The sequence below is a fragment of the Dermochelys coriacea genome, chromosome 4 (assembly GCF_009764565.3).
Source record: "Dermochelys coriacea isolate rDerCor1 chromosome 4, rDerCor1.pri.v4, whole genome shotgun sequence".
NCBI lineage: Eukaryota > Metazoa > Chordata > Testudines > Dermochelyidae > Dermochelys > Dermochelys coriacea.
The window spans coordinates 12,092,858-12,116,120 of record NC_050071.1 but is presented as its reverse complement, the minus strand read 5'-3'; the positions used below and the strand labels follow the sequence as shown (position 1 = coordinate 12,116,120).

The 23,263-nt window shown below is 43.3% G+C and overlaps 1 long non-coding RNA gene across 1 annotated transcript in view; it reads right to left on the bottom strand.

Annotated features, from left to right (window-relative positions):
* Positions 1-5,320: 5,320 nt before the first annotated feature.
* Positions 5,321-23,263, bottom strand: part of LOC122459933 — a 63,395-nt gene continuing 45,452 nt past the window's right edge. The window contains exons 2-5 of the long non-coding RNA XR_006280921.1: positions 12,397-12,538; positions 11,491-11,794; positions 10,696-10,790; positions 5,321-5,450 (exon numbers count right to left, since the gene is read on the bottom strand). This is a non-coding gene — a long non-coding RNA (uncharacterized LOC122459933). The remainder of the gene's footprint in view (positions 5,451-10,695; positions 10,791-11,490; positions 11,795-12,396; positions 12,539-23,263) is intronic.

The window sequence follows — 23,263 nt, the reverse complement described above, 5'->3', positions numbered from 1 at the left end:
TGTCCAGGAAGTGGATCTCTTGTGTGGACTTGTCCAGGCTGAGGTTAATGGTGGGATGGAAATTGTTGAAATCCTGGTGGAATTCCTCAAGGGCTTCTTTTCCATGGGTCCAGATGATGAAGATGTCATCAATGTAGCGCAAGTAGAGTAGGGGCATTAGGGGACGAGAGCTGAGGAAGCGTTGTTCTAAGTCAGCCATAAAAATGTTGGCATACTGTGGGGCCATGCGGGTACCCATCGCATTGCCGCTGATTTGAAGGTATACATTGTCCCCAAATGTGAAATAGTTATGGGTGAGGACAAAGTCACAAAGTTCAGCCACCAGGTTAGCCGTGACATTATCGGGGATACTGTTCCTGACGGCTTATAGTCCATCTCTGTGTGGAATGTTGGTCTTCTACATCCATAGTGGCTAGGATGGTGTTTTTAGGAAGATCACCAATGGATTGTAGTTTCCTCAGGAAGTCAGTGGTGTCTCAAAGATAGCTGGGAGTGCTGGTAACGTAGGGCCTGAGGAGGGAGTCTACATAGCCAGACAATCCTGCTGTCAGGGTGCCAATGCTTGAGATGATGGGGTGTCCAGCATTTCCAGGTTTATGGATCTTGGGTAGCAGATAGAATACCCCAGGTCTGGGTTCCAGGGGTGTGTCTGTGTGGATTTGTTCTTGTGCTTTTTCAGGGAGTTTCTTGAGCAAATGCTGTAGTTTCTTTTGGTAACCCTCAGTGGGATCAGAGGGTAATGGCTTGTAGAAAGTGGTGTTGGAGAGCTGACTAGTAGCCTCTTGTTCATACTCCGACCTATTTATGATGACGACAGCACCTCCTTTGTCAGCCTTTTTGATTATGATGTCAGAGTTGTTTCTGAGGCTGTGGATGGTATTGTGTTCTGCACGGCTCAGGTTATGGGGCAAGTGATGCTGCTTTTCCACAATTTCAGCTCGTGCACGTTGGCGGAAGCACTCTATGTAGAAGTCCAGTCTGCTGTTTTGACCTTCAGGAGGAGTCCACCCAGAATCCTTCTTTTTGTAGTGTTGGTAGGAAGGTCTCTGTGGGTTAATATTTTGGTCAGAGGTGTGTTGGAAATATTCCTTGAGTCGGAGACGTCGAAAATAGGATTCTAGGTCACCACAGAACTGTATCAAGTTCGTGTGGGTGGAGGGGCAAAAGGAGAGGCCCCGAGATAGGACAGATTCTTCTGCTGGGTTAAGAGTATAGTTGGATAGATTAACAATATTGCTGGGTGGGTTAAGGGAACCACTGTTGTGGCCCCTTGTGACATGTAGTAGTTTAGATAGCTTAGTGTCCTTTTTCTTTTGTAGAGAAGCAAAGTGTGTGTTGTAAATGGCTTGTCTAGTTTTTGTAAAGTCCAGCCACGAGGAAGTTTGTGTGGAAGGTTGGTTCTTTATGAGAGTATCCAGTTTTGAGAGCTCATTCTTAATCTTTCTCTGTTTGCTGTAGAAGATGTTGATCAGGTGGTTCCGCAGTTTCTTTGAGAGTGTGTGGCACAAGCTGTCAGCATAGTCTGTGTGGTATGTAGATTGTAATGGATTTTTTACCTTCAGTCCTTTTGGTATGATGTCCATCTGTTTGCATATGGAGAGGAAGATGATGTCTGTCTGTATCTGTACGAGTTTTTTCATGAAGTTGACAGATTTCCACTCTATATGGCTACATTCAGTGCCTTGCATAATGACAGGTTTCAGAGTAGCAGCCGTGTTAGTCTGTATTCGCAAAAAGAAAAGGAGTACTTGTGGCACCTTAGAGACTAACAAATTTATTTGAGCATAAGCTTTCGTGAGCTACAGCTCACTTCATCGGATGCATTTGGTGGAAAATACAGAGGGGAGATGTATATACACACACAGAGAACATGAAACAATGGGTTTTATCATACACACTGTAAGGAGAGTGATCACTTAAGATGAGCCATCACCAGCAGCGGGGGTGGGGGGAAAGGAGGAAAACCTTTCATGGTGACAAGCAAGGTAGGCTATTTCCAGCAGTTAACAAGAACATCTGAGGAACAGTGGGGGGTGGGGTGGGGGGGAGAAATAACATGGGGAAATAGTTTTACTTTGTGTAAGACCACCAGCTTGTTGGCGGAAAGTTTAAATCACAAGGAAATTTCATCTTCAAAGTAGATTATAAACATTAAGGGACAGACTTTGGTACCCTAACTCATCTTTAGTACCCTACTCTTCAGGCAGCTCCATCGATTTTGGTCTGTTCTCAGAGTAAGGTGCTACTCACCATGCATAACAGATTCAGATTCTGGACCTAAATCTCACGTGAGGTAGGACCTGTAAAAAGCCAGTATTATTCTCATCATTTTACAAAGAGGAAAGATGAAGCAGAGGAGTTAGCACCTGACTGCAAGAGGCCTTAGAAGAAGTCACTGTGGCAGGTAAGATGAGTACTGGCTCTCCAACCCCCCCGTGTTCAGAACACTAGGCCATATACTTTAGGTCCTGCTTATGCTTGTCTAATGTAGGAATTTCCTACTCGCAGGTCCATGGGGCTCCAAAGCCTGCTACCCAGCTTTGGGGCTCTTTACACCTCAAAGAGAATCTCATCTTCCATTTAAAAATAAAAAGCAAATTTCTAGCCCTTTTCACTGCCTTAAAATCTAAGCCTACTACTAGTGTGAAAAATGTGTCTGAGTAATTCGTCCTACTTCTATTTGTCCATGGCCTCAGCTACATCTGCCCAGGATGACTTTGTGGCCTGTGAAGTCTGTGGCCATGGATCCCCTGATGTTCTGAGAAGAGGGAGGGCACGGGCAGGATGATGGTGTTAGGACATCTACAAATAACCCACAGTCTGGCTATTGCTGAGACAGCTCCTCCACTAAACAGGGTGGACAGCTTCCAGGCACAAGAGTGGGGCAACACAGAGGCCAGCTCAGCTAAAGACAGAAGGAGCAAGCATTGGTGGCAACTATTTGATGTAAATGCACCTCAATAGTGTTGGTGGCAGCCTCCATTTTGTATCTGTTCCTGCAGTGTCTTGTGTTTACTTGAACGACAGCCTATTTCGGGTGGGATGGTTATTCTGGACCCCCATACGCTGACTGCTCGGGATTTTGTAGTTAAATGAGTGGAACAAAAGACAAAATACAAATTGAAAAAAATCCCTGGAAGACCTCTGGCTTATCTGCAGAAAGGCCTCTGCAAAACATTTCTTTAGAGCAGCCACTAATCACACCCCGCAGCAGGAGCAGCTGGGTTCCCTGCCTCTGGCAGCAGAAGAGGGTAGGATCAGCCCAACAATTCCTGCCCTTCCTTCCTCTTTCCAGTCACACACAATTAAAAAAATAAAAAGAGTTTTTAGGTATTGGGAGCAGGAGCCACAGAGGCTCCTCACACGGGCCCACATACCTCATTAAGGGACCAGTTATAGAGTTGCCATAACCCCTGAGGAAGGATGCAGTTGCTGTGACCCAGGGGCAGACTCAGAGTCAGAGTTTGGTCTCTGGCGCTCCCCTTGCTCCAAGGGAGAAATGTTCCATCCACAGATCCCTCCCGCTTCTCTGACCCTTTCATCCCATCGCAGTGCGGCTGCTCACCAGCCACACGCACTTTTGTTCGGCTGTTCCCATGCTCCTGGCAGAGGGCAGCCAGTCACAAGGGGATAGAACAGGCTCATCACCTCCAGAACACTCCCTCGCGGCTTACGTGGCGCTGCAGCACTCTTACCTCAGTGCTCCTTAAAAACTCCACTCACTCCAAGGTATTCAAAACAAGAGGCTCCCTTCTGGGATCTAATTACTAAAGTCCTTAACGTTTCCTTTGGCCCTCAAGTTACCCTCATCCCACCCAGACTGGCCCTTCCTCCACAGCGCCTTGGCTGGCGTGCAGTCTTCCCACCAACCTCCACAGCTTGGAGACCAGGTCACACCAGCAGGGAAACTGTCTTTTCCGACTAGAGTCTCCTCTGCTTCTTGCCCCTGCTAGCTCAGGGGCTTCTTCAGGAGCCTTTCCGCAACTCCCCTGGACGGAGCCTCTGCCTAATGCCTGCTAAACTCCCCCCGACCCTGCATCAATCCCTGATTGAATCACATGACCTTCTTCATTTTCCCCAGCTAAGGAGGAAAGTGTCATGGGTGGGGCTGAAACCCATCTCCCCTTCCAGTGCCAGCAACCCTGTGACCGGGGAGAGGATTTCTGAGTCCGGGTAACAGCATTAGCATCATGCACTGAGGTCACAGGTTTGTCAGTTGTTTCCTGACCCAGTTGTTTCTCTGCTTTCTCTCTGGCTCTGCATTGCTTCTCCTCCATCCTCTTTCACTACAGGATCAACTTCATAAGAACAGGCTCCAGCTACAACCTCTCCTTTTCTTAAACAATATTTGAGGATGGTATTATCATGTCATAAGGAAATAAAAGTATGGGACCCAAGAAGCTGCATTCCACTTGTAGTTAATGAACAGCAATAAACAGTTATTGGGCTGCAGTGACCTCTGGTGGTTTTTCCTGTAAGACATACAGCAGAGCCATCTATTTAAAAGCCTCAGCTTCCTTCCTTCAACTCCCCATCCAAAAAATTAACCTCAGCCAGCAGCGCATTCAGGCTACATTCAAGTCCCAATTTTTTACAGAGTTTCATATGGAGCTGCTGTTTTTAGCTTTCCACTTGTATCAAAAAAATAACGCCACTAATTAGGAAGAATTTATAAAACCATCAGGCCAAGATTTTTAAACCTGGGGGGCAAATGATAGGCTCCTAAACCCATATTTAGGAACCTAAAGACGTGGCTTGATTTTCAAAAGTGCTGAGCACCCAGCAGTTTCCACTTGAGTCAGTGGAAAATCAGACTAGACCTGGTCACAAAAATTATGTGAAAATGCTTTTGATGAGAAATGGCTTTTTTGATTAAATGGAAATTTTGGAAAAAATATTCAAATGTTGACCAAAATTTTCCATTTTGATGCTGAACAATTTCAGATTTTGGTTGCCAAAATATAAAAAGAGTGTTTTTTTTTAATGAAAATGCAATTTTTAAAACGTTTTCATCAAAATTTTTCACAGGAAGAAAAAAAATCATTTCCATCTAGCTCGACACAGGCCTTATGTCCTTCTGCTACTCTCCTTTCTGGGCCTTCTTCTGGGCTGCCCCTCATGACTGGCATGCCCTCCCTGGGCTGGGCTGGCTTTCCTCCACTCTCTCCTCAACCAAGTCCCTCTTGATAACACACTTCTTTGAGGAGAGTTTTAAATCCTGTCCCACCTGCCCTCACCTTGCCGGGGTATTAACAGACTCTGTGAAAAAGATATGGTAGAGCTTCATTAAAAACAATCCATGCAAAAATCATGGTACTTAACCAAACGTGTGCTTAACGGTGTCGTTTCCATCACACTGCTCTTCACTGCTCTTCTTCCTCACTCCTTTACGTTGTTTGGCAGTTTAAACTGTAAGCTCTCCCAGGCAGGCAGCTTCTCTTCTTTCCTGTCTGTAAAATCCCCAAATACTGTAGGTGCAATACATATAAACAAACAATATTAATCACTGATTTTTTAAAATTTCCAACCTAATGAGTCCGTAGCATGGTATCAAATGAGAAAGCTCTCTTATTGCTCGCGAAAGCTTATGCTCAAATAAATTTGTTAGTCGCTAAGGTGCCACAAGTACTCCTTTTCTTTTTTGTGAATACAGACTAACACGGCTGCTACTCTGAAATCTCTCTTATTTTGTTATTAATCATCCCCCCATGTCACCGAAGCAGGACAATCAGGATGCAGTTGAGCAGATGGGCCACGTGGTGGGGCCAGCTCACGGTGCATTGAATCTTTAGCTTTATATGGAGGAAGCAGGGTTGTCAGAAAACCTGCCACTGCTCATCTTTACAAAATCAGTGCAGCTGCAATGAGACAACCCCCAGTCTCTGGTCAGGCCTGAATTTTCCTGCATCAGAGCGATCAAGGGGATGAGTAGAAGGCATGCTATTAGTTCTGTTCAGTTGCTTGGGGACAGCTTGCTTGCAATACAATAAATTGTTTTTTATTTAAAGCAAAGAAAGAGAGAGAATACGGAAACCATGGACAGTAAAGAGCACAAAAGTTTTAAGAAGGCAGTAAACCAGGAACAGCAGAGAAGACATGGATAGTTTTAATGGCTGATTCTAGCTATCTGAGTTACTCCCAAACCCCTCATACATCAAAATTTAAATGCATCTCTAACTGTTAGGGATTGGGATGAGACCTTCACAGGGTTAGTATCCTTGTACTTTCCTCTGAGGCATCTTGTGTTGACTGCTGTTGAGACAGGACCCTGGACCCTGGATCAGATCTGGTCTGGCACTTCCTATGTCCCCCCAGGGGCTGAGAAATGTTACTTTCCCATTAACATTAACATTAAGCACACAGACTGCATATCAAAAACATATAAGTCGTCAAGCAAGATGCAAGCAGAACTGAAATGGAGGCATCCTATAGTAGAAAAAATATTTCTTTTCTCCTCTAGGTATGAATGGGTGAGCTTGAGAAGCTTTTGGTAACTTTGTGGTGTGTTTTTTCACTTGATTCTTCTTCTTCTTCTTCTTCTTCTTTTTTTTTTTAAAAGTGACTTTAGTTCTTGGGACAAGTACCAGGAATTGAAGCTGTCTTTGTATCTGCAGGTAGAGCCCCGGGGCAGGTAGAGCCCAGGCAGCAGCTGGGCAAAAATCCCCAACCATGTTGTCAGTTTGCTCCCCAAAGGGATTGGACATTTAGATGAGAGCAAAATTAGCCAGCATGATAATAGTAAGGACTGGGGGAAACCAAACCACACCCTCATGCTTCAGGGCAAAAACTAACCTCTGAGTTATGGAGGTCAAGAAGAGATTTTGCAAGAGAGTTATGAAATCACCTGCCCCTGAGGAGTTTCACCTGAGCCTTCCTTGGAAACAGTTGGTACTGGCCAATATCAGAGAAGGGATAATAGATGGAATATTGGTTCGATACAGCAATTGCTGTGTTCCTAAGTTCCTGACTGAAAAGGTCCACCTGTGAGGGTAAAAGACAGGGCAGTCTTCCTGCACATTCCTACTTTGTCCCCTCTGTAAAAGCTGCTAACAAGTGAGGCAGTTAGTGCTAATGGAGATTTTGGTTTTTATGATGTTGACATCTGTCAAATAGGAAGTGGCTCAAGACTGCAATATGTTGTTCTTCAATATCCTTTTGCATCATTTCCTTTTCTGCTCCTTGGAGCGTCCTTTCTTTGTCCACTCTGAATTCTTGGCAGGTTAGGGGAATAATCAAACTGTCCAGCAGGGGAGTGGGGTCTCATTCATAGGTGCATTACAACTAACCTCCTCAAAGAAAGGACTAGTATACAAGCAATTATTTCAGTAACAAAGTATGATAACAGGGGTACCACTCATGTCTTAGTTGTCAGATCCTTATTTGGAAGTTCTACCTATATCTATATTGTCCTATCAGGAAGTTTGTTCTTTAAGAATCTCTGTGTATATTTGGAAACACGCTGGAAACACTGATCAAGACTGAAATATTCCATGTCTGCCATACAGTAACTCCTCACTTAACGTTGCAGTTAAGTTCCTGAAAAATGCAACTTTATGCAAAACGATGTTAAGCAAATTTAATTTCCCCATAAGAATTAATGTAAATAGGGAGGGTTAGGTTCCAGGGAATTTTTTTCACCAGACAAAAGACATTATATACATATACAACATAAGTTTTAAACAATTTAATATTGTACACAACAATTAATAAAAAGAAGACTAACACGGCTGCTACTCTGAAACAACAATTAATGATTGTGAAGCTTGGTTGAGGTGGTGGAGTAAGAGGGTGGGATATTTCCCAGGGAATGCCTTGCTGCTAAATGATGAACTAGCACTCGGCTGATCCCTCACGGGTTAATACCCTACTGTTAATGTAGTCTCACACTCTACAAGGCAGCATGGACTGACGCAGGAGGGAGGAAACAGAATAGATGCAGGACAGTAGCTGCAAACACTTCCCTGCAAAAACTGAACATGATGATGAGCCCACGCTATGCAGCTGGAGTGCACCACTCCCTCCTCTTGATGGCACATGCATGGCTGCAGGATTTCCAAAGTGCTGGGGGGTGAGGGCATGAGTGAGAGAGAGAGACGTGCCTTGCCCCTTTAAGTACGTAGACGCCACTTCAAATACGTTGCCCTTTTAAGCAGATCAGCCAATTCAGACAGGAAGCAAAAGCTTTTAGCAAGCTCCCTCCTTTCTGTCCCTGAGCCCTGTCCCCCTCCTCCGTTTTGTGGAGAGGGGGTACGGAGCGGCGGGGGGCAGGAGCAGGGGGACATCCTGATATCAGCAGGAAGCTTCCGGGAGCAGCTGCAAGGCAGAGGGCAGGGCAGGAGCAGCATGGCCACCTGAACTGCTGCTGAGCAGCTGCCGAGCCACATACCTTACAGGGAATTTAGGGGAGCTGATGGGGGATGGGTGGACTGCCGGTCCCCGCTTCTAATCCCCACAAGGGGGGGAAGGGCTTCTCTTCCAGAGAATCCTGCAAGCAATGGACAAAGCAAGTGGCTGCCAAACGACATTATAAGGGAACATTGTGCAACTTTAAACGAGCTTGTTCCCTAATTAATCAGCAACGTAACAACGTTAACCGGGATGACTTTAAGTGAGGAGTTACTGTATAAGGTAATGGATTGGAGGTTGAAAGGGATTTCCTGGGTCAAGCAGTCTTTCAGCCTCTATACTAGTGCAGAAGTTCACCTATCCTATTTCATTAGATGGCCAATCCACCCCCATCTCTGTGGCTATGATGGGATTGATAATGATCCTCTGAGTCAATACTGGACAAATGCCTCTGTGCAGAATTAAACAGCATTGTGCTATTAGAGAAGCCACCTCCCAAAAGACCCATAAAACCAAGGTCCTCTTTACCACTTGTGGTCATTAACAATTCCATGGCCCTCTTCACAGAACTATGTGCTAGCCCAGCATCCTGGGTAAGTTCCAGTTTTGGTGATTACACGCTACTTTCCGAAGGCCCTGAGTCAGGACAGCACTTGAGCATGTTAATGTGCTTTCCTGAAGGGGGATGCTTTCCTGGACCTAAATTTCCATTGTTGTTTCAATAAGTTATGCTACTCTTCATTTTCTGTACTACATAGTTGTACAGTGTTAGCATGAGCTGTTAAATATGTCTCACTCCATTTCAACAGTGGGCAAAGTGATTGCTGTATAGTGTGGTTAGTAAAGGGACTTTCAGAATTAAAGATGTAAGATATTATAGTCCACAACAGTATTACTCAGCGCATTTTGTAACATTTGCTGTGTCATACTGAGGAATGACTGCATATATAAGATCTGTTGAAGTGAGCTGTAGCTCATGAAAGCTTTTGCTCAAATAAATTGGTTAGTCTCTAAGGTGCCACAAGTCCTCCTTTTCTTTTTCCCTACAACCGTTTTTCAGTTCTGTTTAAGAAGATGATGAGACATTATTACTATACAATTTTACATCAATAGAAGCTACTATTCATTTTTCTCAAGAAAGACTTTCTATATAATACCAATCCCTACTCGTCTTAGACTCACATACATTCCAACGTGCTCTGGTCACAGGATTACCTATGGTAATCACATGCATGTTAAAAATCCAGAAATTCATCTTTATCATTTCATCAGAGAAGGAACTGAATGCCCTGAATTGATCAACCTATTTTGATACTGGCTCCTTTGCCTTCTATTTAGATGGCCCTCTACTGAAAAATTGAATGTAGTTATTTAACACAATAAACAAGCTGATAGTGTTCATTTCTATACTGAACATTCATCCACACTAGCCTGTTATTTAATGAATGAAGAGTAACAAAATCTAAGGTCACCATGACATTTTAGGATTTTAACAGTTGTTGTGTTTCTAGGCCTAAGTTCTGGAAAAACATCCCCTTTCCGTATAAGACTTTAGCACATACTTACATTTAAGCACATGCGTCAGTCCCATTGAAGTCAACAGGACTTAAGCATGAGCATAAAGAAAAACACATGCTAAAGTATCTTCCTGCATTGGCACCTATTGGAGAAGGAATGGCTTTGTGGATCAGGCACTAGACTGGTATTGAGGAGATCTGTCACTCAATTTCTGGCTCTTCTACAAACTCACTGTGTGACACTGGTCAAGTCACTTAGACTCCAGTACAGCAAAGCATTTAAGCATTTGCTTAACTGTAAATATGTGAGTTGTCCCATTGATTTCAGTGGGATTGCCCATGTACTTAAGGGTTTTCATGGAGTTGGTCTTAAATCTATCCATGCTTCCATTCGTTATCTGTAAAATGGCACACTAATACTTCTTTTGTCTGTCTTCTCTATCTAGGGTGGCATTTTCAAAAGCACTCAACCTTGGCCTAACTCCATTTCTAGTGAAGTCAAGTCCTGACAGTCACGTAGCATCATTCAGTATGTTATATTGCAAAATGCTCTGGCAGCATTAGTGCTCTAATTGTAGTTACAGAATTAAGTAATACATGACAATGGTAGTAAAATTGTTACAAATATAAGAAGAATCCTGGCTCACAACAGACTGAAATGTCATACGCTGAGTAAATCTACATTGCTCTCAACCCTGAGTCTCAGAGGGGATTCAACCCCTCTTTTGGGGGGTCTCCATCTCTTGCTGCAGCCTGCTCCCCTTCCTGTTTGCCACACAACTTTGCCACACAACTTTGCAACACCCTCCCCTTAATCCACTTTCCAGCTCACCATGTGGCAGTGGCTTTCCAGAATTAATTCCAGAGTCAGGGTCTTTCAAAGAGTTTCCACATCATCCCCTTCTTGGCCATGGAAGGGAGGCGCACCTGTATGATGGATACATCATAGTCATCGTTCTAGAACTGACATCTGTTAAAGTAAGAGAAGGAAATACTTATTCAGTGCAGATACCAAAAAACAAACAAAACCCCTCAAAAACACAACTCATCTGTAACCAGCTAACCAAGCCCAAACCTCACCCTTTTCTAGTATTAATGTGCAGATAATGTAGTCAGTCCAATTTAAACAATATTTATTTTCTATAAGGGTTTCTAGCAATGTTTTAAATCCCAGTTAATGACAATTCTGCTTTCTACCCTCTCTTTTAGTGGTGCCGTGCTTAGACTCATGCAGTTTGCCTTAGTCATGTCCCATGTCCCACCACGGTAACACATCCTGTTTAACTAGTACAAATTGTGAAATTTAGCAGACGTGGACAATTAGGTTGAAGAATTCCATTGAAAAAGTTTTGAAACTGCTTCTTTGTTAAGGGTGATTAAAAACCCTGGAACATGCCAAAGTGACCTGAACAAAACTTTAAACTATGCATGTTCTAAAGAAAAATGTTTAGTTATTGCCTTCATGAAGTTACACTCTCCACTCATAAGCAGGCTATATGTCAATGTCCAAATACCTGCAGCTACTGTACCTGGACCATCATGCTGGGTTAGTGTGACCTGTAGAATATCCTGGATCTGACAAGTTAGGTACCTATGAAGCAATTCTGAGGAAGGCTACCATTCTTACCCTGAAATTGTTCCTCAGGACAAGCACTGAGCTTATAGGTAATCTTGGAGGGCAGTTAAATAGGTGGCTCCTCCTCTTGATAATGGGATCTCCTGATTGGCAGAAAATGTGAGGGTCAGGAGACCACTGACCAATTAGGCTCTGAGTTTGAGGTTTTCTGGGGGACTCAGTGTTGGGTGGGAGGTCCCTGAGGTGCTGTTGCAGCTCTAGGGAAGAGAGTAGAAGAATGAAGCTCAGAAGAGATGCTTAAAGACAAAAGTAGGCAGAGACATAAAATGTGGCTTGGGCACTCGGGCTTATGGATCTGGGAGGGAAGCATAGAGGGAGCATGAAAGGGCATATCTGGCAGGGAGGTGAGGTGCCAACTTTGAATAGTGTGCCCGACTGCTAAACATGTTGACAGGGGACAGTCATTCTCTGCCCTGGCGTATTTTGTTGGATGTTTCCTGCTCTTTTCAGACCACACAGTTACTAGCAGTAATGTTGTCATGCAGATGCACATCGTGGGGACCCATGCCCACAGAACCAGTTCCCTCTGCATTACAGACTGGAAGTTATTTAACTCTACTTCTGAACTGCTGAACACTTGGGTTTGGCAATGCCATTATTCATTAGCCAGGGAGCAGCACTACTGCGTCTGTGCTCTGGAGTCAACCCTGGCTGGCCTCCAACTGCCTGATTCTGTAGCTGCACCATCCATGGGATACTTACTGAAGTCAGAGAAAGTTCTTTGTGCCAACCATCTATGAGCCTGGGCCCTAAGAGAATGGATGGAGTCATGCATCACTGTCCAGCTGGCCAGTTCCAACTATTTCTCCTAAAAATTCACTTTACTTCTGCTCTCTCATATTAAAAAGACACCTTCTTGCCCTCCCACAGAGAAGAAACGCATTGAAACAAACCTACCATTTTGTTACAGAGCACTGAAATTCCATTGCCAGACAGTAGACAGACCCTGGACTTCCTTGAGACCATTCCAGCCCTTCAGTACACATCAGGAAAGTAACAAAGGTCACAATGCAATTGAATTGGAAAATGTTTAAAGCTGCTGGAAGAGGCAAGGAACATTAAGGACCATTTATTAATATTCAGGTTTTAAAGCAGGTCCAACACAGCATCTCTAAGCACCTATATAATATTGAATGTAACAGATTCCTTTAAAACAAACCATTCTTGGCCCGCTCTACCAGAATAAATTACACACCTGCCCTCCTAACAACACCATCGTCCATGACTCATCCGAGAACAAAGTCTGGCCTCCCGCTGGCTCAAGTTCAGCCTCTGCCAGATGAATGGGAGAAACAAAATTCAGAGAGAACACCTCCACTAATAACAACCTAACTCTTAGCTTGTGTGACCCAGGTAATCTTAGCTGCTGCTGTGGCCGATGAGCAGAGAGACAATCTCTGACATGGCTAGGGACCAAGTCAGAGATCACATTTTTCAAACGTGGCCATTGATTTGGGGTGCCCCATTCAGGCATCTTAAAAGTACAAAGGTGACTTTATAGGGTGCTGCGTAACTGCAACCCGCACTGATGTCAGCTGGAATGGTGGGTGCTTGGCATGTCTGAAAATCAGGGCCTGGGCAAAACTCCTAAAAACCACTGAGCCACTTGAGAAAACTTTAGCCACAGGATGTTAAGAACTCACGGCCAACAGCACTGCAAATTGCATCACAAAGCAAATTGGATGATAGCATTTGTTTCAGAAACTGTTGTAATGTGTTCCTCAGAACTAACAGCTGCAAGCAAGCACTGCAGCAGCTGTAGGTGTAGCAATTAGTCCTGGTCTTTTTAATCTTCTGTCATATGGACACCCATTGTGTCTCTAGTAATTTTCATTGCCTTCTGTAACCATTTTCTATATTTTTTTAAATGGGGAGACCAAAACTGAAATAACTGATCAAGGGGAGTTTTATATTGTAACAACACGGTAATTTCTAGCAATTTTCACATTTCAACATGAAATAATGCTGTTCAATCTCTTTTCTCAAAATTGAATATGTTGCCTTTGTATGTGCAAACCTTACAGGATTGCTAGCAACATTTGTTAAACTGCACAAATAATACTGCCCTGGGAGTGCGAGTGCCTATTTAACACATGCAAATACCAGTGTGTATGAGCAGATGAAGGTTTCGTGCAAACAGCAGGTATCTGTGCAACTGCAAGTACAACTTCTAGTGGGCACATGCCTTTGGTAATTAGATCACAATATCAGTTATCAACAGACTGCTGGGTAAAGGAGTTATTTAGTATTACTGTCTTGCAGTTCCAAAATGATATGTAAATATGCTTAAAATCTTGCTGCACTGTACTAACAGATTGGTCTTTGATTAATTTGATATGACTAAGGTACATATAAAAGGGAGTTTAACAGTAAAAGGAAATTATCGTTAATTACTGTAAAGGGGTAGTTACTTTGACGATAATTAATTGTATATGTGCTTAAATAATGTTTCCAGGAGTTAGTTAATTATATCCATGTGTCTTTCCCTGAATAAATATTTGTTGTCAGTATAACATTAAGTCTGGGAGTCTTTTGCTTTGTCTGTGTTTGACAATGTAGCGTGTGGAATCAGCAATCAGAGACTGAGTTCTTGGATAGCAGATGTTTAACATGTATGTTAAACATTTACCGTATCAGCCTTTCATACATCCACCAGCTAATGGAATTAGGGGACAAATTCCATCTGATAACTGTGCTGATTTATGGAGCACAAACACCACATTTTAATGGTGCAGTGTACCTTGCTGCAACTTGTGAGGAGAGAGGGAGGGCTTGAAATGCAAGTCCTTCATTCCTTCTCTTTGGCAGAGTGTAAAGGGTAGCAGTGATGCCTAATTGATAGAATGCGACAGAGAGAGACATCGAGAACACGATGTATACTTGGATTCAGGGGCTGAAGGAGGAGAATGGAAAATGAGGGGATCCTCAGGGCTGTAAGAGAAGCTAAAAGGATCTCCCGGAAAAGAAATCGTGGGAGTAGAGAAGGGGGAATAGGAGTCCAATTTGAGGCAAGTGCATAAATGTTTGTGGTATAAGTTGAAATGACACCCCAGTCCCCTAGTTCTCTGCAGTCTGCAGTGAAACAGTCTCAGAAAAACTCCCAACTGCATTCCTGACAAAGGCAGAGTTTGTTGTGATTAATAACAACAATAAACAGAGAGTAAACAGGAAGCAAAGGAAGCTGAAGAGGAGCTCAGAGGGTGAGCCTGGGCTAGGGAGAAAGGGCTACAGGAAAGCTTGTCCTTGTAATCCTTGCTTGCTGTGTTGCCTGCTATTGTGATGCAAGAGGGAAATAAATGCACACCTTGGCGGAGGATAAATGCCTGGGGTGCATTTGTAACTGAGAGACTCTCTGAACTGGTCAGGCAGCAAGGTTCATCAGGTAGTGACAGAGCTGCCCCAGTACAACAGTTTGACATCTGTGATATGCTAAAAGCAGAACAGTAATTATGTAGGTCTTAGAGCCTGTGAACTCTAGGGTACAGATGTGGGGACCTGCATGAAACACCCCCTAAGCTTATTCTTACCAGTTTAGGTTAAAAACTTCCCCAAGGTACAAACTTTACCTTGTCCTTGAACCGTATGCTGCCACCACCAAGCATTTTAAACAAAGAACAGGGAAAGAACCTACTTGGAGACATCTTCCCCCAAAATATCCCTCCAAGCTCTTTCCTGGGGAAGGCTTGATAAGAATCCTCACCAATTAGTACAGGTGAACACAGACCCAAACCTTTGGATCTTAAGAACAATGAAAAATCAATCAGGTTCTTAAAAGAAGAATTTTAATTAAAGAAAAGGTAAAAGAATCACCTCTGTAAAATCAGGATGGTAAATATCTTATAGGGTAATCAGATTCAAAACATAGGGAATCCCTCTAGGGAAAACCTTAAGTTACAAGAGATACAAAAACAGGAATATACATTCCATCCAGCACATCTTATTTTACCAGCCATTAAACAAAAGAAAATCTAATGCATTTTCTAGCTAGATTACTTATAGATTACTTATTAACTTTACAGGAGTTGTAAGGCTGCATTCCTGATCTGTTTCCAGCAAAAGCATCACACAGACCGAGAGCCCTTTGTTCCCCGCCTCCAGATTTGAAAGAATCTTGTCCCCTCATTGGCCATTTTGGGTCAGTTGCCAGCAAGGTTACCTTAGCTTCTTAACCCTTACAGATTAAAGGGTTTTGCCTCTGGCCAGGAGGGATTTTATAGCACTGTATACAGAAAGGTGATTACCCTTCCCTTTATATTTATGACAGAGCCCAACCCCAACCCCTGGGTTATAGGGAGCCAGGGTTTTTAAGTGATAGTTGACCACAACCCCACAGAAAGGCTCTAATAACATTATTCAATTTTCTAAAATAAGCTGGAGGGATATATTATTTTTTTTGTTTCAGTTTTCACCAAAAAGGTTAGTAGAGATTGGACATCTAACATACTGAATGCCAGTGAAAAAATGAGGTAGGATCAGAGGCTAAAATAGGGAAAGAGCAAGTTAAAAATTACTTAGACAAGTTAGATGTCTTCAAGGCACGAGGGCCTTATGAAATACATCCTAGAATACTCAAGGGGCTGACTGAGGCAGTATCTGAGCCATTAGTGATTATCTTTGAAAAGTCGTGGAAGAAGGGAGAGATTCCAAAAGTTTGGAAAAGGAAAAACAGAGTGCCAATCTATAACAAGGGAAATAAGGACAACCCAGGAAATTACAGACCAATCAGCTTAACTTCAGTACCCAGAAAGATAATTGAACAAATAATTATGCAATCAATTTGCAAATAACTAGAAGTCAGCACAAATTTGTCAAGAACAAATTGTGTCAAACCAACCTAATAGCTTTCTTTGACAGAATTACAAGCCTTGGGGATAAGGAGGGAAATGGTAGATGTGGTATATCTTGATGTTAGTAAGGCTTTTGATACTGTCTTGCATGACCTCATAAACAAACTAGGGAAATACAACATAGGTGGGTGCATAACTGCTTGGAAAATCATTCCCAGAGAGTAGTTATCAGTGGTTCACAGTCATGCTGGAAGGGTATAATGCGTGGGGTCCTGCAGGGATCGGTTCTGTTTAATATCTTCATCAGTGATTTAGATAATGGCATAGAGGGTACACTTACAAAGTTTGTGGATGATACCAAGCTAGGAGAGGTTGCAAGTGCTTTGGAAGATAGGATTAAAATTCAAAATGATCTGGAGAAATGGTCTGAAGTAAACAGGATGAAATTCAATAAGGACAAATGCAAAGTACTCCATTTAGGCAGGAACAATCAGTTGCACACATACAAACTGGGAAATGACTGCCTAGGAAGGAGTACTGCAGAAAAGGATCTGGGGATCATAGCGGATCACAAGTTAAATATGAGTGAATAGTATAACGTTGCAAAAAAAAGCAAACATCAGTTTGGGCTGTAGTAGCAGGAGTGTTGTAAGCAAGACATGAGAAGTAATTCTTCCACTCTACTCTGCGCTGATTAGGCCTCAACTGGAGTATTATGTCCAGTTCTGGGTGCCAGATTTCAGGAAAGATGTGGACAAACTGGAAAAAGTCTAGAAAAGAGCAACAAAAATGACTAAAGGTATAGAAAACATGACCTATGAGGGAAGATTGAAAAAATTGGGTTTGTTTAGTCTGGAGAAGAGAAGACAGAGGAAATGATAATAGTTTTCAAGGACATAAAAGGTTGTTACAAGGATCAAGGAGAAAAATTGTTCTCCTTGACCTATGAGGATAGGACAAGAAGCAATAGGCTTAAATTGCAGCAAGGGTGGTTTATGTTGGATATCAGGAAAAACTTCTTAACTGTCAGGGTGGTTAAACACTGGAATAAATTGCCTAGGGAGGTTGTGGAATCCCCATCATTGAGATTTTTCACAGCAGATTAGACAAACACCTATCAGGGATGGTCTAGCTAATACTTAGTCCTGTCATGCGTGCAGGGGACCAGACTAGATGACTTCTGGTCCCTTCCAGTCCTATGATTCAATAGGCAGAATATTCATTTTTATTGTATTAGCCCTTCTCCACTGGCTCAGGGAGAGAGGGTGCCACCTATTTGTATCTCTAGCTATCTGAGAAAGTACATGATCTAAGTTTATTTTCACTCGTTCATTAACGTTTCTTGGTGCTTTTATACCTAGGTACTTGATTGTATCAGTTTGCCTGTGGAAATTCCATTGTGGAAAGGCCCCACTACATGACTATGGGGAGATTTCCAATAGTTCCAATTTTTCCTAATTTATTTTGTAAGCAGATATTGCTCCAAATTTTTGAATTGGTGATTGGAGGGCTGGAATAGTGGATTCTGGTTTTGGATATATACAGAAGGGCTTTGTCTGCCTATAACATCAGTTGATAGTCCCTGGAACTAAGTTGTATGCATTGTATATCTGGATTGGCCCATATGGGTATTGCCAAGAGGCTCACAAGCCAAATTAAAAAGTAAGAAGAGACAGCAGGCACCCTTGACTACTACCCCGGAAGAGGCTGAAAAACCATTCATTGTAGAAACAAATGATTCTTCCCCGCTTTACAACAAAGATGTTGAGAACTTAAATAATAATGAGACACAAATGTGTCACTCCTAGGCCATCTCAGTGTAACTACAATGGATTTCCATTTGCCATGTTCACTCTGAAGTAAGGCTGTAGAGAATTTTTACTTTTCACTGGAAGAAATCTGAGCTCCAAAACCATTTCTCAACAACATGATATACTAGAGGGGAAATGCAGCAATCGCTTTGCAAGCATTGTGCAACAGCACAGAAATGCCTGAATTTATCTGGGGGTTTATCTGCTTTCAAACAATAAACAAGACATTTTAGTGCTGCGAGTCACATCACACATCAGTAGGGGTCATCTGAGTCCATGGGGATAGATATTATTTTTCAACCAGGTCAAATGCATAATTGAAGCGTCTTTCCTCAGGAGCCATTTGGCTTTTAGGTGCCAATTTTGTCAAGGACTGTAGACAGCAAATGAAAGTTAGTACTACACATAAAGCAACTACCAAGAATCCCAGTGCTAACCATGGATCGGGATGACTGCCACTGGGGTGCCATCCCTGCTCTCCACAATATAGTCTTTACTACAAAGGCTACTACTCCACTTCCAGCAATAATTAATGTAATAAGGCTTTTAATTAATTATTATCTGGTTAAGTAATTAGTCAATTCCTTGTGCCATCTGAAATGGCTTCCAAGTACTGTAGCTCCCCCCATCCCCGCAAGTGCAAGCTTTGTAATACACTTTTATGACATTGCTAAGTCATCAGTCAAACAGCCAGTCAATGGTCTGACATTTCGTGGATGATTCAGCAGCATTTGAAGAGGTTTTTTTCCATCCTCCAATGCCAAATTAGTCTTTATCTTCCTGTGTTATAATAAAAGATAACATCCTGTTACATCTTGTTAAAGAAAGGATGAACAGCACAAAGAGTCCGATGCAGGAAAGCTCAATAACTTTCATTTAAGTCTACCCCTATTCAGGACAGCCCTTAAGTGCATGCTTAAAATTAAGCCCATACTTGTGTACTTTGAGCCTTAAAGTTGAATAGAGAGCTTCAGAGCTCACAATTAGTAACAGCCTTTTCCTGTCAGCCTTAGACTGTATCCATGTTTCTCAGATTTCCTTTCTTTGGCAATGCCCTTTAAATTACTGAAGAGTACCGATGAAGTGTTACTGCAACTTGCTGAACAAAATGTACCAAACCACAGGACAGAATCTGTTGCACCAAAATCAGGTCACTTGGAAGTTTCACAACTTGGGCACCCAAACACTCAGGCACCCAAAACCACTCTCAGTTTGCAAAATCTTGGTCTGTGCACCTTGCCTGACCTCACCCAGATGGCAGAAAATGTGATTCTCCGTTTTCAATGGGAGGAGACTATGACAGAACATTCCACATGGCCATCGAGGTCTGTCAGCAGACCTAGCACTGATGTTCGGCAGCTTCTTTCTGCTGAAGCAGCTGGATCATTTTGCTCAAACCTAACCTGTAAAGAGCCACTAATACCTCCTGAAAACATTCTCTGGAGTGGGTCAGGGGAGTTATTTCTCAAGCTGATAGACTATCATAGAGACCCCCCCCCCCGCACCAGTTCTCTTCCTTTTAAACCAAAGGTACTCGCACTCAGCCTCTCAGATGATCACACCTGTGCTTGTCTTGAAGGACAAGAGAGGTGGTTTTCTAGGTAACCAGGTACCAAATCAGATGGGACTTTATTGGTTAAAAACAGCACTTGAACCCCACCTAGGAACTGCTTGGCAGCCACTCAGCTCCCCCAGGGCTGATTTTACATGCTCTCTGCAGTGTGCTCCATTCAACAAGTGAGCAGAAGCTTTCTGTACAAGCTTCAGATTATGAAACGTCTCACTGTGCAGCCACTGGTAGAGCATGGTATAGCAAACTAATGCAGAGGGGATGCAGGCCTAGATACTTGTAGCGAGGTCCATATCAGAGAGAAAAGTCACATTCTTCTCTCCAGGTGAAGAGAAGTGTCCTAGGCCACTGCCTGCAGGAGCAACCCACCATCAGCTAGTACACCTAACCTAGGAACACGTGACAAGTGCACTCTCTCAGTCATGGGTATGCCAAATTACCAGTGCCTCAACTATTCTGGGACACAGCTGGGAGTTACAGCAGAGAGACAGCTAAGGGAATTCATTTGGGAGTTTGCTTTAGGCTTGATCACAAACCCTTTCATTTACTCATACGGACAAGCGTTTTCCTTGTCTGTGTCTGAGGGTGGAGGTTTGCTGACACATCTCCAGACCTTAGCAAGTGTAGGTGGAGCCACTCCAGTGTCTCTATGCTCTGAGAGCTCCCAGAGATAGGCAATTACTCATTCACCTCGGCAGCAACAGGATTTCATTTGATTTCTCCACAGGAAGCTCTTAGGAGGGACAGGCCCTGATCCTGCACCACTGAAGTCAGTGGGAGCTTGTGCAATTAGCCCAGGATTAGGCCAGTAGTGAGCAGATCTAGGTTACAAAGCCATCAGTAGCCTGATAACATGCAACACTCTCTCTCTTAGGTGACTTTTCTGGCTAGGGCGAACACCGGTGCGTGTACAGAAAAAGGTGTGTGGGATTGTGACAGAGTGCAGGGAGTGAATGGGTGAGCCCGCACTCTGATCACTTAGATGCCAATTAGTTTCCCAGAGAAAGCTGACTGAGGTAATTAGATAGGCTGGTGGGCTGGGTGGGATAAAGAGACAATTAGCCCACCAACCCAAGTCTGATAAAGATGCACAGGAAGGAATGGCCAAGGGGTGGGGGAAAGAGAAAGAAAAAGGAAGGAGGGAAGGAATGAACAAACAAACAGGCCTAGTTGAGCCCAGTCAGACAGAGGTCTCAGGGAAGGAAGACCTCTGTTCCCCTCAAATCCTGATGAGAGGGCCTAAAGCATAGAAGACATTGTAAATAGATTGTTGCACAGGGACTATGCGGCATTAGTGGAAGGTACTGTGAATGCACAATTAGTGGAGTCTGCATGGTTTCTGCAGGGCAAGAAGACAGGAGTGAAGGTGTGCACTGTTTCGGGGATCTTTAATGACCAGGAACAGTAAGGACCTGGGTTAATGTCTAATAGGAAAGAAAATCAACCCATTTTGCTTGACGTAGCATTAGAGCTCACACAACAAGAGACACGCCTCACTCTCGGAAGCTGTGCGGAAAAGCAGCATCTTTGGTGATACCAGCAATGTAGGAAAGTGAGAGGGTGAGGCCACAAAGCACTTGCCGCTGGCTACAATGCATTATCAGTAAGAGAATTACTGTGACAATGAAGCAGAAGTTTAATTTTTCCTCTGATCAATGGCCAAATGCTGATTTTCAGTAAATATTTCATGCCAATCCACATTGCTAAAGCAGTGAACAGCTGCTCAGATGTCAAACTTCCTCCCTTGGTACACAGTCATACCCTGTTTATGTCCAGCAATGGTGAACAGCTGACACCATGAGCTATTGTATTAGGCGCACATACACCTTTACAGATCAAAGGATGTGTTAGACAGACTTCAATGAGCCCATACTTCTCATACAGATAAGACTGAATTTAAAGATCAATGGCAAAGCCAATAAAAAAGGTCACGTTGGTGTCTCTTATTTAATGGGCTATAAGATTGTATGATGACAAATTCGACTGAGGCCAAAGTCGGGGTGTGAACTTTCATAATTCATCTTTACAGGATCTCAAGTATGCAGATGATATTGCTTTACTTGGAGAGATTACTGAGTAACTACAGTTAATGCTGGAAGGGCTGCAAAACACTGCAGAATCTATGTCAGGGACCAGGACATGGGCAGTTGGGCCTAGTGATTAGAGCAGGAGTTGGTAGCCAGGAGTCAGGAGCCAGATTCCAGAGCCAAAGTCAGAAATCAGGAATCAGAGCCGAGGCTCAGAGCTGGGTTACCTGGAGTAAGGAAACACAGGGACACAGCTGGGTCCAGGAGCAGGGCTGGGTCGATGGCAGGAACGGGGCAGGAGCAAGGCTGGGAACAAGCAGACACAGGAGCTATCACAGCCACGAGCAAATGTTTTGAGAAGCCACCAAACTGCTGCTGGGCTTAAGAGCCCATTTGCTGACTCTTCCATTCAATCAGGCAATGGAGCCTGATTGCCTACTAGAGGCCAGCTGCACTTGCTAAGTTGACCAGACAAAGGCTGTGCTGTAGACCCGGATTCCTGACACTATGGGACTTAAGATCAGTGGTGATAAAACCAATGCCTCCTATAACACAGCAGGGAATGACCTGCTGCTGCTGCATGGGGATGCTAGTGACAGTGAATGAAAGAAGATGTTTTATCTAGCTGGGTAGTCAATTGACAGCAGGAGGTTCTGTAACTAAAGAAGTTACACGTCCGATTGGTCTTGAGTCAGTGGTTTTTCAATGTGTTCAAAGGTCTCTGTTTGGGCAGCAGGAGGCTTTTGTGACAGCTAAGATCTGGGTATTCAGCCCAGTAGTGATGGCAACTCTGTTATATGGAGCAGAAATATGGCTATTAAAAACAGCTGGGGAGAGAAAACTAAAAAGTTTTCAATGTCAAAAGTTACACCATATTCTTAATATTTGTTGGGTTGATTTTGTCACAAATGAGGAGACACTTGGACAATCCCAGTACGTTGCAGTCTTGCGCCAGTTGGGAACCAGACTACTGCAGTGTTGGGATCATTTCCAACATGGAGAAGGCGGCATGCTTTCACAGAACGTTTATAGAGCTGAGGTCAAAGGAAGTAGAGCACAAGGCCAATGTTGAGGGATTAATGAGGCCTAGATCCTCTCCTGCTGACTCCTGCCAAAGGAAGACAACTTGCAAGGGACTCTTTGAGATGAAAGTCCATTCTATGTGTCACCACAACGACATCATAACTCTGTGAATCTGCTGGTACCCTTTGCTGCTTTGATGAAGAAAGACCACCTCATTTTTTATTTTTTGCTGCTGGCGTGTTATGATTAATCATATCAGATCCCATGTTCCTTTTTTTTGTTGGAGGTCTTTGGCTAGATCTCTTGAGGATCTAGGTGAAGATATCGCAGGAGGCTGAAACCTCAGCTCTCCCAGTGTGCAGCCAAAGGAGGAAAAGATGTTGAGTTTTACATCTGCCCCCTTGCAATACTGCCCTCTGGATCCTCTAAAAATCTTGCCAGAGTCTTCCAGCAAAAGGTCATGACCTGCTATTTGTGCTAATGAATGGCAAGGTCTCTGCAACAGGAACTACTATGTTATTTATTTGCATATTTCAAAATACAAGG